The sequence below is a fragment of the Lissotriton helveticus genome, chromosome 1_2 (genome assembly GCF_964261635.1).
Source record: "Lissotriton helveticus chromosome 1_2, aLisHel1.1, whole genome shotgun sequence".
Taxonomy (NCBI): Eukaryota; Metazoa; Chordata; class Amphibia; order Caudata; family Salamandridae; genus Lissotriton; species Lissotriton helveticus.
This window is the reverse complement of record NC_136058.1, coordinates 431,741,027-431,757,019: the sequence shown is the minus strand read 5'-3', so window position 1 is coordinate 431,757,019 and position 15,993 is coordinate 431,741,027. Positions and strand designations below refer to the sequence as shown.

The 15,993-nt window shown below is 49.1% G+C and overlaps 1 protein-coding gene and 1 long non-coding RNA gene across 2 annotated transcripts in view; one reads left to right on the top strand and one right to left on the bottom strand.

Moving 5' to 3' along the window:
- The window catches only part of LOC144807645 (uncharacterized), a 135,183-nt gene extending 124,591 nt beyond the window's left edge, over positions 1–10,592 (bottom strand). The window contains exon 1 of the mRNA XM_078673268.1: positions 10,512–10,592. The gene's annotated coding sequence lies outside the window, so the exon portion shown is untranslated. The remainder of the gene's footprint in view (positions 1–10,511) is intronic.
- A 785-nt stretch (positions 10,593–11,377) lies between these two features.
- The window catches only part of LOC144807648 (uncharacterized), a 65,067-nt gene continuing 60,451 nt past the window's right edge, over positions 11,378–15,993 (top strand). Inside the window, exon 1 of the long non-coding RNA XR_013606370.1 lies at positions 11,378–11,488. This is a non-coding gene — a long non-coding RNA (uncharacterized LOC144807648). The remainder of the gene's footprint in view (positions 11,489–15,993) is intronic.

Here is a 15,993-nt window from a genome sequence, read left to right as displayed (position 1 = left end):
AAGAAAAAACTGAAGAAACTAAATAAAGCTAATAAAAAGAATACTGCACTAATACAATGGCTCTGAACAAATGGGAGGAATATTTCGTCAAACAAGGTGGAGGAGCTAGACGAATCAATGGTCCCCCACAAAGGCATTGTTGAAAAATCAAAATCAACTCAATACCCTACACAGAAAACAATAGACTCAAAGGAGGAAAAAGCACCTAAACATAACAGCAATATGAAAATGCCTTGTAGCAACCATCCGTCTCAAAGTGAAAAGTCCATTAAACCTGCCACTAAAAACTCTTCAACCACTACAAACAGAATAAACATGCCCACTGCTGAAGGCATGGGGCAAATAAAAAGAATCTCTAACACAGAAACACCAACATTAAGAGAAAACGAAAGCCAAACCAACAAAGGGGCCGCACAAGAGGAGGCCAGACCTAACAATAAAATATTTTCCCCTCAAGAATTTGCTATAAGCGCTCAGTTAATAAGTACCCACCCCTTGACTTTAAAGCAAACTGTCTTAGAACACCTAGAACATCATGTCAGGGAAAAGCCCCAAACAGATCCGCCTATTGGTGCCCCCAATCGGCCACATATGCATAAAGCTAATACTAATATACAGGAACCTAGCCTTCTACAGCGACAGAGCAAAAAAGTACTACTCTATCCAGAATATGAATCCCAGGGTAATGGGACATCCTCAATAGGGGAAACGTTCTAAAACTCTGCCAGAATTTGCCAGGCTTAGAAAACATCAACACAGCAGACATTGAAACAGTGGCTTTTATTGACCCAGCCTGGGGCCAAAAAAATGAGTCCACTCTGGTAATTTTTACCAATCCGGAGCCAGCGGCAATATTAGCTAAAAACTCAAAACAACTGAGTGAATGGGGTATTCGAGTAAGTTCCTATACGTCCCTCAACTATCCGTCCTTCTTAAAAAAAAAAACTGAAACCCCGCTGCCCAACAATACGGGCTCTGACTTAAATGTGGAAAGGAGAAGACAGCAACAACAGCCGATGCTACGGGGCCCAAGACAGGAATTAAAAGCAGCACCCTGGATGGACACTCCACTTCAAGTAATCACCACAGCTGAAGGCGGTCCACGCAAGTGCATATTTAAATTAAATAAATCTCATGATTGGTCCTGGCTTTCTAAGGCCTTAGGGTAGTACACCGGCAAGTCAGTCAGAAGGTAAATCAAAATATGACAAAGCTCGATGCTTAAACATTTGCTCGTGGAACATTAGGGGCCTAACCAAAGAGAAAATGTGTCGCACAATTAAGGACCTCCAGGAGCTAAACGACATCCTTGCGATCCAAGAGACTTGGGCCTTGGAGAATACCATCTGGGAAGATTTCACTACATGCGAATCCTTTGCTATTCCCTCTGCAGTAGGCGGCCATGCATCCGGGGGCGTGTTGATTGCCGTAAAGAACTCACTGGACGCAAAATTAGTGACACTCTATAATGGGAAGGGCGATTATATTTTTCTCAGTATCGAATTCAAGAGCCACGATAAGGGGAAAATAAGGAAAAAATCATCCTCGGTTGCATCTATCTCCACCCTGTAAAAACTCGCCGGGAGGCAACTTTAAACACTTTGATTCCCATAATAGAGGATCTGGAAGCTCTATTCCCAAATGATTTGTGGTTGCTAATGGGAGATTTCAACTGTAACCTAATGGACCCGGACCCAAGTCAATCCTTCCAAATAGCACTAGGAAATGAAGAGTGGGCAATTCCGGAGATGAAGTCTCAACACCAACGGAAGGAAGTTGGCGGAATGAGACTTGCAACAAAACTAAATCAATCTGGTCTGCGTGCTCTTAATGGAAGATTTCCCACCGATAATCCTGCAGCCTATACCCATATATCCCCCTTCCGCATGGCTACTTTAGATTACATCTGGATATCTCTTTTCGCCTTTTATCTGGTGCACCAGTTCTCGGTAACGCCATCTGCAGACAGCGATCATGCCATCTTAGTATGTAACATCGCCCTTCGGCCTCAACATCGCCCAATAATTCCCCTGATTGGACGGGAATTAAACCTTCAGAAGGTAAAAAAACTGAGATGGTCCAAGGAGAACTGTGAAGTACTTGAAACAGAGATTGATAATCTTATTTCCGAACATTGCCAAGATGGGGCTGAGTATTTGGCAGGTCCCTCCTGGGAAACAAGACTGAGTAAATTCAGAGAACAGTTGGCATTAAAAATAACAAGTAGCCCTCCACAGGTGCTCCCGGTTTCGACTATCTTGCTGGAGCAAAAACAAGCTGTAACTCTCTCAAAGAGTAAACTAAATAAGTTGCAACGAGCCCATAGTACAGCGAAAGCCAACATAAATCTCTGAAGAACGACATATCAGCGGCTAGAAAAGTCTATAGGAAGGCCCGATTCGCCTTACAAAGACAGGAAGAAGAGCGTCATTGGGCGGCAGCCTTCGAGATAATTAAAACCAAGGATCAGAGGAAGTTTTGGAATTGGGTGAACGAGGCATCCAAAGCTGCCAAACATCCGACTGTTACTAATATCTCCCCCGCTGATTGGGAGAAGTATGTCAAAGAGCTGTATACAACATCGGGCGTACCAACTGGCAGTAGGGGCGTTCAACTAACTCTAGACCAGCAAGTCGAGGAGGAAGACACGCCAAGTCCTATCAAGATAGCAACCGAAGAAATAGCTGCGGTAATAAGGAAAATGCGCTCTGGGGGCGCTCCAGGCCCCAATGGAATTCCAACACAGGTTTTTAAAGCTGCTGCACAAAAATGGGCTCTGCTGTTGACTCCGCTATTCGAAGATGCTATACTGGGACGTACCATCCCGCGTAAGTGGCATGGATCACTTTTAGTACCTTTCCATAAAAAAGGTTCCCGCTCTGATCCCGATAACTATCGGATGGTAGCTCTACTCGATGTGGACGGGAAAGCCTATTCAAGCATATTGTTGAAAGAACTTACAAATTGGGTGGAATCGAATAATCTAATCCCCTTTAGTCAAACTGGCTTCCGAAAAGGCTGCCACATCAAAGACAACCTGATTTCGATAGTCCATTTGATGGAGACTACCATAGCTGCAAAAGGCAAATCCCTGTACATGGGATTTATTGATTTCCGCAAAGCATTCGACAGCGTTAGCCGTCCCAAATTATGGGGAAAACTGTCAAAATGGGGAATTCCGCGGGAACTATTAAATGCGCTAATAGCCCTTCACACGGACACATGGGTCAAGGTCAGAGTAACATCAAAATGGACCACCTCTAACAAAATTTTTACAAATAGAGTCCTTAAACAAGGGTGCACCCTTGCTCCACTACTTTTTAATCTGTACCTCGCTGACCTTCCGGAATGGTTAACTGGATCAAGAGCCTTCCCGCCAGGAATTGGCCAAAGCAAAATTCAAATTCTGCAGTATGCGGACGACACGATTCTGCTAGACCAAACTCAGGTGGGCCTCCAAAGGCTGTTCAATTCTCTCGCCCAGTATTGTAAAAACAATATGCTCGAGATAAACGTAGGTAAAACCAAGGCGATGGCAGTATCACCTACGAACACAAAAAAGCTCCTGTGGTTCATAGAGGGGAAGCAATTGGAAACTGTCCCTACATACAAATACTTAGGTGTCTGGATTGACCACAAAAGTAGATGCTCGGTGCATATAACTGAGATGCTGACAGTGGCTCGCCGTCTAGAGGGAGTCTTTTTGAGAACAAAGAACGCCCTACATTCTCAGGATTTTGTCCCATTAATAAAACTGATTAACGCAAAATTTCTGCCCACAATTACTTTTGGAGCAATCATCTTTAAGGACAAACTGAATAATTGGCTTGATAGAGCGCAGTCATCATGTTACCGCCGGGTCTTTCGATTGCCAAACTCGACTTCCCATGCCCAAATACGGAAAGAATTTTCTCTATCCTCCATGCGTTGAATTATGGCTGCAAGATTCGCTATATATTGCCTAAAAGCGAAACAAGCAAATTCCCATACGTTAAAGAGCTGTATATGGCTGGTCCTCAAAAACCCCGCTTCATCATGGAATAAATATCTAACGTTCTGCCTCAAATCGCTCGAAGCGGGGGATATATGGTCTTCTTCTCTGCCCAATGAAACGAAAGGAAATCTCTTAATTAAGCAAGCAAAAATCCTTTCAAACCAATCGGACACACAACTGGTGCTTAAGCTCTCCCATGGCACTTGGGCCGCCAAATTATATGCTCCAAAAATTCTTCCATCTTATCTTGCATCAGCAATGAAACTGTATATTACGCACCAGCTAATGAGATTCCGATTTGGCCTAATTCCGCTGAAAGCATACAAGTTTGGGCAAGGATATAAGATAGGAGCCTCTTCCCAATGCCGGTTTTGCAAATGGGGAGAGGAAAACTTAATTCACATTTTGTGCATTTGCCACTAATTGCGGCCACAAAGAATATTCTGGCTGAGACCAATTTGGCGCCTTCTTGGTATCAGGACATGTCAAGAAGCACTTGAGGAATGTATGAGGGGGGATTCGCCTCAAATGGCGACCCGCTTTGTTAAATTCATGACCGAAATTAATTCCATGACTTTTCCCTTTGTGTAATGCCTGAATTTAATTCTTTGCAAGTAATCGATCTTTGACTTTCCTTGTCCTTTTACTTTTCCTTCCCACCCACTTATTGTTTTAGTTTTAGTTTTTAACAGTCTCGAATGTTTCTATTACTGTCTTTCGTATTTTTGCATATTGCAATGATTTTAAATAATCGTGCAATAAAAACAAACTTTGAACTTTGAAACGTTGACATGAGTTTTGGCATATTATACCGAGACACTGTCACACTGATGAATGGGTGGAGCGCTACAAGTGGCACGTGTTGTGGCACATGGTACCGGACACTGCACGTGTGGGTGGGGAGCCTACTAATGGCCTGGGTTTTGGCATATTGTACACTACAGGGGCACTAGCACTTGTGAATGAATGGTTGGAGTGCCAAGGCGTGACCTGGACTTTGGAACCTTGTATGTGAGCACTGCTCCTGTGCAGGGATAGGTGAAATGCTTTCAAGTGGCCTGAGTTTTGGCACTATGTTCATTGGCACTGGCCCGTGTGGAGGATGTTTCATATGAACGACTGCATAAGTAAGTGCTCCTTGTTACTGGAGACCATTGTTGATTAGTTAGTATTAACTCTCCATATTACTAGTGCTGATTTTTGCCTAATTGTCTTTTCAGCCACTAAACCACGTCCCTTTCTGAGTTTGGAGCCTGAGGGTCAGGAACCATGGTGGAGAGCGTTGGGTGGGTACAGGGTCGGAGGCCTGGTGGAGAGCGTTGCGAAGGAGGGGGCCGGGTCAGGGTCCTGGTGGAGAGCGTTGGGTGTGTGGGTGGAGGATCAGGGGCCAGGTGGAGAGTGTTGGGTGGGTGCAGGGTCAGGGGTCTGGTGGAGAGCGCTGGGTGGGTACAGGGTCAGAGGCCTGGTGGAGGGCGTTGGGCGGGTGGGTGCGGGGTCAGGGGTCTGGAGGAGAGCGCTGGGTGGGTGCAGGGTCAGAGGCCTGGTGGAGAGAGTTGGGTGGGTGCAGGGTCAGGGGTCTGGTGGAGAGCGCTGGGTGGGTACAGGGTCAGAGGCCTGGTGGAGAGCGTTGGGTGGGTGCGGGATCAGGGGCCTGGTGGAGAGCGTTGGGTGGGTGGGTGGAGGGTCAGGGGCCTGGTGCAGAGCGTTGGGTGGGTGCAGGGTCAGGGGCCTGGTGGAGAGCGCTGGGTGGGTACAGGGTCAGAGGGCTGGTGGAGAGCGTTGGGTGGGTGCAGGGTCAGAGGCCTGGTGGAGAGTGTTGAGTGGGCACCTTATGCCCTGTAGTGATGGCTACTCTCTGAATCCTTCATCACGCCTAGGCTTGATTCTTCATGTAGACCGGTGGTTCCCAAAGGGGTGCCACGGCACCCCGGTGCGCGGGTAAAAAACGGTGGGGAGCCACAGCCAACTGCCAATTAGGTCAAGGGAGCTACGGGTCAAAAAAGTTTGGGAACCACTGGCTTAACTACTAGAGCGCTGACCTGTTCCTCGCTCCCCACGAGGGCGAGTCCCCTCAGCTGTGCTCACTGGTCCTGCCCCGCCCAGCTCCCGTTCTACTGTTTGACGTAAGTCAGGCTTCCCCACAGTGAGAAGCATTCAATTCAATTTCAGTTTAAAAAAAACATTTGTTTCAAAAAGCTTAAAATTTAAAATGCGATTGTCTTAGAAGCTTTCAGAGTAATTTTAAAAGCGATACATTGAATCAATCAAAATACTCTGGCTAAAAAAGACTGTGCGAAGAAGCAAGTTCTCAGTTAGTACTCTCTGGTACCTGTGTCTGTTTCTCTGATTCTTCCTGTTTCTCTTGTTAAGCCATGGCAGCTTCTTGAGCTGTGCAGGGTGTGAGCATCTTGAAGGGCAGCCTCAGCTCTACCCCGCCCACTCCCCCAATGAACGCGCTATGGCTTAGCAAGAGAAACAGGAAGAATCTGATCTGATCCTCTTGTCACCATACATTATGAATAAACAGACTCGCTGAAGAAATGTTGCAAAAATTTAACAGACTCGCTCAGTAAATAAGAATGACTCAGCGAGCCTGTCTGCTCTGAGACTTCTGGAAAGTTATGGAAGGATTAGCAGAATGAGCAGCTTTTACTCTCATGGGACCACCGAGAGCAAAAGAGATACAGCGGCCCCGGATCAACCCGTCCCCTTTTCGAAGAACATCAAAATACACATGTAGCTGGGGTGGTCGCCGGGAGGATCTAGATCAGTGATACTCAAAGTACGGCCCGGGGGCCGCATAAGGCCCTTCAGGTCTTTACATGCGGATCCCGGGCAGCAGCAGCACTGGGCTCCCGTTTACTCGACTCAGCACTAACTTGAAAAAGAAACGTACATATACAGCAAACACTTATTTAAAGGTTAATTGCAGTTAGGAAAAGGAGGTAACCAGGCCTTTAACTTTAGGAACACCTTCATTCTTAAAGGCAGTCACTAGATATACATGCTTTGTTTCCCCATCCCAGAGTTAACACCCCGCCTGCATCAGTGCGGCCCTCGGTCACACCACAGATCAAACTTTGCGGCCCCCGGGAAAATGTTTATGAGTACCTGTGACCTAGATCATCAAAAGGCGGGAGTAGTTAAGACTCGAGGACGAAACAGAAGCATGCATCTCTAAAAGGCACAAACAGGAACCAATGAAAACAAGCATTGGCTTAGCCAATAGGTCGCGCCTTGGGACCTTATACGTGTTTAGCCATGCAACAGTTGCATCAAGGCTATTGTGCTGGATAACTAAACATGTAAGGTCCCAGAGGCGAGACCTACTGGCAATGCCAATGCTTGTTGTTCATGTTTAGCTATACAGTCCTGTCAAGTATCACGCATCAAGTGTGACACTAACGCATTTCAGTGTGGTGCTCCGCATCACCGCACTGAAATGCATTGTCACACATTTGATGCCACTCTCTCTGCAGTCACACAAAGCGCTAAAAGTACTACTGGACACTAGAGCTGCTAGCTTGCGTGCGCGCCTGCTCCCGCAGATGTCACTTGCCGGCCGGGCGAGCATTTCCAGTAGCACTGTCACCGCAGTAAGGCAGCTACAATGTATCTAAAAACCCTAGTCTAGTGCATTCCCGCCCGGCGCGGCGTCACAGTCACAGCCTGACGTCAGGGACGGGCAGGCAGCACATATTCTACGTGCTGCTGCCACCTATGGCGCAAGCGGGGGTCGTGGCGTCGTGGCTGCATAGGCAGACGAGTGGAACTGCAGCAAATGGCATGTCTGCTTGCACCGCAGCGCCGAAATGTTAAACTGGCATGATTGCCTCGTGCAAATGGGAGCCAACACACGGACTACGACGGATGCTGGAGCCGGTATAAGCAGTCACAGCACGGACCGTGTGCAGCTGTGTATCCAACTGGAAAAGTCGGTGCGGATGAAATGAGTCTTCCAGGTAGAACGTTTTAATTTCGCTAAATACGAAATGTGTGCGGGTTCCTAACTATCGCAACTGCTGCCAACCAGAGCGGGACACTCCTTAGGAGAGGAGACTGACCTGCCTGTGACCCTCCATCTCAAAGGCTCAAGAAACGTGGCAGCTCAAGATCTGATCGGAGCGCTTCGGCCGCTTTGAGGCCCCCAGGCACGTGTGGAATGGCAGCAGGAAGGTTAGTCACCAGCTGTGCCCTGTGTTAATTTGACATTTTTATCATTTCCTGAACATTGTGAGACAGTTTTATATATTTTTTTGTGGGCCACTCATTTCTCCATAGCCCCTCTCTCACATGGTCTAGTTGACTGGTTAGGTGCTGTTGATTTCTCAGATATTACGATAAACATCCCTTGCAGCAAGCGTAAAAGTGTGTACCCTCCCATACATTGCAAAATCACCAAGACCGTGTGTCTTTCTTTACAAGTCCATAACTGCCCCGATTTGCAAATGTCGGCCACTATTTTTTACTATTTGATTTGCTACTTGGTCACTTTTAGTTTGGAGTACGGGCCTATTTTCAGCCCCAGTCCAGCTCTGAAAAATAGCAAATTAGACATATTTGAAGAAACTGTGAAATGCACTAAAACATTAGGAAGAGGCAGTGAAGTAGCAGATCTGAAATGCTAGGAAAGGAGCGAGGACTAAAACAACCCTGAACAAAAGGATTAAGAATTTATTTTTGTGTGCGAACTGTATTGTGGAAACACATGTATATATCAGTAACATGGAATACTAAACGTGTGCTAAGGAGTATCAAGAGTCTTAGAGGCCTGTTTGGAGTTATTAACGCCTCGGTATTAATGCCCTCTATCTGACTTGTATCCACTCCCTTTAACTGTGGCCCAATTCAAGCCAAGTGCATTAACACCGTGCTCATCTTCCACAGCCGATGCCACTTGTTTAGAAGGCAACTAACGATTTGTGGCTGTAAGTCACCTATATTAGACTTAGACATTGAACCCAGGGGCATATTATCAAGGGGGTTTATCTCCGCTTTTTTGGCTTTAAAGGCCAAGAAAGCAGAGATAAAATGATCTCCCTATTACCTAGCTGTCGCTAACACCAGTTAGCGACAGCTAGTAGGAGATACCGACCATCTTGGGCCCCACTTTGCATGTCAGTGATATTTATCACTAATGACATGCAAAGTGGGCGTGCCAAGATGTTAGCGACTCATCGCTATCTCCTATTACCAACTTTTGGAGATATTCGCGCTAAGCGCGAATATCTCCAAAAGCTAACACCTGCCCTGAGCTGTTCTTAGCCATGTTATCCAATGGGAGGTGGATAACATGGCTAAGAGCATTAGCTCGGTAATGCATGAATATCGCTGACTTTTCAGCGATATTCATGCATTGCGGCCGTTTTTTATCGCATTTGCGATAAACCTTGGTAATACCAAGGTTTATCTGCGATAAAAATCGCCGCAGCTCAGCGGTAAATTTTTGTCTCTAACCAATCAATAGCGATAATTATCGCTATTGCTTGGTAATATGCCCCCTAGTGTGTTAATTTGATATCGGCAACATGTACTTAATCGTAGTAGGTTAAAACAAGTGAAATGGCATGAGTGTATAAGACGTGCTCAATGATAATTTCTTTACCTTTATGATTTTTGCACATTTTAATACTGTATCCATTGCAAATTGCATTCTATCTAAAACAGCTTAAAAGATAATGCCTGATTTTACTGATTTCCTCCTTATGTGGCTATGGGTCCATTCAAACATTTAATTTGGTTTTTGCAATGGAGCATATGAAACATTTTGAGAACTTGTATGTGCAGCCACGAATAACTTCTGCCTGTGTTTCTTGTTGAAGGGAATCTTGTGAGAGTTTTTGCAGATAACGTTCCACTCTTTCAGTGGCACAAAAGAACACCTCCTACATGGATGTTATCTCGTGAGCGACTGACTCTTTCATCCTGCTCGGCTTACATGTTTTGATGATTTTAATTTAAGTGTTGTAACTGACTGTAGAGCACTGCATATTCACTGGATAAAACACTTGTTCGTTGTCCATGGAGCTCACGTGCCTTGCTGCTATACCCATGCTAGGTTATAAGCAGCCACCTCGCTCACTGAGGGTTTCTGCTGCTTTTGGCCTCCTATTCAACTCCAGGAAGTGTTCATATGTGGATAATGAACACCCTACTCTCATCATGCTTACCCTTGGCTGTCTCCACAGTTGTATACTTCAGACAAGCACAATTGCTATTACATTTCTGATTGCTACAATGTGATACTGGTGCCCTGAACAGTTGTCTAATTGGTATCAGCACCTTTGCCTTTTATTGTAGGTTTTTTAGCAGTTCCCAGATATTGTAGTGCTTCCCATTGAAAAAAGGCTGTAATTTCGAATATTTAGCTCTTCCCATGCACTTAATTTTGCTCGTGAGCAAGTGTCACTCATAATTACACTGAAATTATGAAAATGCCACACATAGCAATGGGAAACCTTGGCAGCTATGGCTATACAATAATTAGGTGTTCAATCTTTCTATCTCATTGCCTCACCTGGGGTTTAATACGAGTGCTGTGCTCCCTGCTGTGGGTCTGGCACCCTCGCTGGCCCTGCTGGGCGATCCGAGGCCTTTGTGTAAACACCAGGACTGAACTAAACGTGCCATAAATGAACAACTGCGCATGCGCTGAGGACAGACACGGCCTACCGCGGATTAAAAGGGGCCTGTGTATGAGAACTGCGCATGCGCTGAGGACAGACATTGTTTTCCGGCGGAGCGTGGAATAAAGCGGGTCTTAAATGAAAAACCGCGCATGCGCTGGGGACAGACACGCCACAGGCACAGCCTACCACGGAATAAAGAGGGCCTGGGTGGATTACAACTGCGCATGCGCTGAGGACAGACACAGCCTACCACGGAATAGAGGGCCTGTGGATTACAACTGCGCATGCGCTGAGGACAGACACAGCTGCCCACTGCTGGTTAAGGAAGGCCTCGAATTATTAACTGCGCATGCGCTGAGACCGAGTGTCCTCGCTGGATTGGCCCTCGATGGGGGGAAGTACCTCTCCTCTGCGCAGGCGCAGTGAAACTGCGGGTCCTCGCTGGATTGGCCCTCGATGGGGAGAAGTATCTCTCCTCTGCGCAGGCGCAGTGAAACTGAGTGTCCTCGCTGGATTGGCCCTCGATGGGGAGAAGTACCTCTCCTCTGCGCAGGCGCAGTGAGACTGAGTGTCCTCGCTGGATTGGCCCTCGATGGGGGACGTATCTCTCCTCTGCGCAGGCGCAGTGAGACTGAGTGTCCTCGCCGGATTGGCCTCTTTCCAGGTTGCGCTCAAGGCCGCTCACAGTCCATACTCGGCGCGAGGCCCTCCCTAACGCTGCGCCAGGAAGCAGTGTCTTCGCTGCGCGCGCGCGTTAGGTGGGGGGAGGAATAACACACCGGACCTCACTCCTCACGGGCAGCCGGGCCCCCGGTGCCCCCTCTCCCGGGCCCTGCAGCCCCCACGGACCGGAGCTCAAGCAGAGGTGAGGTGTCCTCAAAGCGCCCAACCCTGTGTGTGTGGTTTAAAAAAATAATTATATTTGTATTGGATTTTATGTTACTTTTTTAATTGTTATTAATGAAAGAACAAAAGAGAGGCAATGGACGTCATGGCCTCGCAGGGCGGCTATTGTATCTGGTCAAACAGGTCCAAGTCCAGGGAGAGGTGTGGCGCCGCGGCCAGGGCGACTGACGCTGGAATCTGGGGCTCACGGTTCGATCCCCGGCTCCGGCGGCAGGTCAGCCCAGCACCATGTGACTCTGGGAAATAGCTCGCTTAATCTTCCCGACGGCCCCCAGCGCCTAGAGACCCTTACGGGTGATTGTGCGCTTTACAAATGTGGATTATTATTATGTAACCCCGTTCCCCGTGGGTTCCCCGTGGGTGAGTTTGTGATCCCAGGTGATGTCCCTGGTGTCTGTTTAGGTTTCCAGGAGTCCAGAGGTTACATAGCAAACCTCGTCTATGCATGCCGTGTATTTTTCATTCATTATTGTCGTGTTTATGTAATCCACTCATCGCGTGTCGGAAGGGAGATGTGTGTGGTTACAGTTGTGTCGGCGCCGACACTGTTGGGGGGCTAAGCTGGGGCCTAGGGCTTGCAATAACCACAGGAGGTATTAATGGGTGTTTAATTGGGCCACATGACCCTCACGTTACGTGCCTGTTTCGTCACAGGTACGACACAACATTCCTCCCCAACAAACATCAGACCAATATTAATAGCTGAACAGCGCCTAGCCATAAATGGCCGGTCACATCAGCTTCAGGCGCATAATAAACAAGTCTTACGTGAAGTAGTCCCGCAGGCGGCGAGAGGGTTCTGGATTCTCCCGTAGACGATGCTGGGACGGGCCCCGCCCCGGGACCTCACGGCCTCCGGCCTCAGGTGTTGCCTCACCTCGATCGGTCCCAGAGTGACCACAATCTTCCTCCAGCATTCCACTCACTGCTCCTTCTCCACAAGTCAGGACCTAGTTACCTGATCACCGCTGCTCTCCGCAGGTGGCGTTTCCGCCATCCGTCCTGGCTGGCATCAGCCGATGCCATCACGCTAGGGCATGCCTCGACCCGGGCTGGCTCGGGCTTCGACACCGCAGGCTGGTACTTTTTGAAATGCGATACATTTCGAGTCAGTCTCTCTCTCCCTCTGGTTGCAATGATTCAAGTTCCTTTGACCTTGACCACAGTCCATGGGTCCTTCTCGTACGGCAACCAAAACTTGCCACTGGTTAAGCGGTTTCTAATTAGCACCAGGTCACCTTTTTCAATCTGCGGGGACTTCGCCCGCCGCCTGTGACTGACTTAGGCATGAGCCCTCTGACGTTTCACATCCACTCAACTGTCATCTGGTGCAACAGGGCGCCACTGGGGATGGTGTGGAATGGAATGGAGTCCGTAACCACTCTTCCTATGAGGAGATGGGCTGGGGCTTCCCCCGTGGTGGTGTGGGGGTCTGGCGGTAGCTTTGTAGAAATGTGAAAATGGCAAACTCTACAGACTGACCCTTGTTATGAGCGATTTGTATTACCTTATTTAAAGTCCGCATAAACCTTTCCACCTCTCCATTTGCTTGCAGCCATCGTGGGGTGATCCTCCGGTGGTGAATGCCGAGGCCGCTAAGGTAGGTAGCTAGCTCTTGCCCTTGAAAGGGGGGCCCATTGTCAGTCCTTAGTTCCTGGATGAGACCGTGAGTCGGCATGATTTTTCCAATCTTTGGGATCACCTCCGCAGCACTAGGCGCTTCTGTGATTTCGACTTCCGGGTATTTTAGAGTGATCATGATGGCTACAACTCCACCCTCCACCCTCCAACTCCACCCTCCAACTCCACCCTCCAACTCCACCCTCCAACTCCACCCTCCAACTCCACCCTCCAACTCCACCCTCCAACTCCACCCACTCCACCCTTCAACTCCAATTCCACCGCAACTCCAACTCCAACCTCCAACTCCACCCTCCAACTCCACCATCACCCTCCAACTCCACCCTCCAACTCCACCCTCCAACTCCACCTTCCAACTCCACCTTCCAACTCCACCCTCCAACTCCACCCTCCAACTCCACCCTCCAACTCCACTCTCCAACTCCACCCTCCATCACTCCGGCACACCACCACATCACTCAGGGGCACCACCACATCACTCAGGGGCACCACCATATCACTCGGGGACACCACCACGTCACTCGGGACACCACCGTGTCATTCGGGGACACCACCACTTCACTTGGGTCACCACCACATCACTCGGGAACACCACCACATCACTCAGGGATACCACCACATCACTCAACGGCACCCTCCAACTCCAAACTCCACCCTCCAACTCCACCCTACAACTCCACCCTCCAACTACAACTCCACCCTCCAACTCCACCCTCCAACCTCACCCTCCAACTCCACCCTCCAACCTCCAACTCCACCCTCCAACTCCACCCTCCACCCCCACCCTTCAACTCCACCCTCCAACTCCACCCTCCAACTCCACCCTCCAACTCCACCCTTCAACTCCACCCTCCAACTCCACCCACTCCACCCTTCAACTCCAATTCCACCGCAACTCCAACCTCCAACTCCACCCTCCAACTCCACCTCCACCATCACCCTCCAACTCCACCCTCCAACTCCACCCTCCAACTGCACCTCCACCCTCCAACTCCACCCTCCAACTCCACTCTCCAACTCCAACCTCCAGCGTCACCCTCCATCACTCCGGCACACCACCACATCACTCAGGGGCACCACCATATCACTCGGGACACCACCACGTCACTCGGGACACCACCTTGTCATTCGGGGACACCACCACTTCACTTGGGTCACCACCACATCACTCGGGAACACCACCACATCCCTCAGGGATACCACCACATCACTCAACGGCACCCTCCAACTCCAAACTCCACCCTCCAACTCCACCCTTCAACTCCACCCTCCAACTACAACTCCACCCTCCAACTACAACTCCACCCTCCAACTCCACCCTCCAACTCCACCCTCCAACTCCACCCTCCAACTCCAACCTCACCTTCCAACTCCACCCTCCAACTCCACCCTCCAACTCCACCCTCCAAGTTCACTCTCCAAGTCACTCTCCAAGTTCACTCTCCAAGTTCACCCTCCAAGTCCACCCTCCATCACTCAGGAACACCACCACATCACTCATTGACACCACCACATCACTCAGGTGCACCACCACATTACTCAGGGGCACCACCACATTACTCAGGGGCACCACCACATTACTCAGGGGCACCACCACATTACTCAGGGGCACCACCACATCACTCGGGAACACCACCACATCACTCGGGGACACCACCACATTACTCGGTGACACCACCACATCACTCGGGGACACCACCTTATCACTCGGGGACACCACCACATCATTCGGGGACACCACCACATCACTCGGGAACACCACCGCATCATTCGGGGACACCACCACATTACTCGGGGACACCACCACATCACTCGGGGACACCATCTTATCACTCGGAGACACCACCACATCATTCGGGGACACCACCACATCATTCGGGGACACCACCACATCACTCGGGGACACCACCACATCACTCGGGGACATCACGTCATCACTCGGGAACACCACCACATCACTCGGGAACACCACCACATCACTCGGGCCACCACTTCACTCGGGAACACCACCACATCACTCAGGGGCACCACCACATCACTCAGGGGCATCACTCAGGGGCACCACCACATCACTCAGGGACACCACCACATAACTCAGGAGCACCACTCAGGGGCACCACCACAGCATCCTCGGACACCACCACATCACTCGGGGACACCGCCACATCACTCAGGAACACCACCACAGTACTCGGAAACACCACCACATCACTCGGGGAACCCACCACATCACTTAGGGACACCACCACAACACTCTGGGAACACCACCACATCACTCAGGGACACCACCACATCACTCAGGGATACCACCACATCGCTAGGGGACACCACCACATCACACGGGGACACCACCACATCACTCGGGGACACCACCACATCACTCAGCTCAACCACATCATCACTCAGCACCACAACAGCACTGTCCTGGCTTGCTACCAACAAGCATTGCCATAGCCAATAGGACTTGCATTAGGAACGTGTAAACTATTGGCTTTGTGAATAACTATGCTATTAATTTATATATTTTCAAAGCCAACACATATTAAAAAAAGGTGTCATTTACAATACCAATAGCTCACACTTTCCTAATGCGAGACCTATTGCATTTCAAATGCTTGTTAATGAAGCTATGCCTCATCCTTTTTTCACCTCTTCCCTGCTTCCAGCTCGGTTCTATCCTTGACACTGCATCTGTATAAACATGAGTAAAGAATCTAGATTGGGGCATTGTAGGCTGTGTAAACATGCAGAGTCAGCGCAAAAGAACAGCTGGCGCCTGCTCAAGGGTTTTCAGACAGTGGTAAAGCCTTAAGTAAAGTTAAC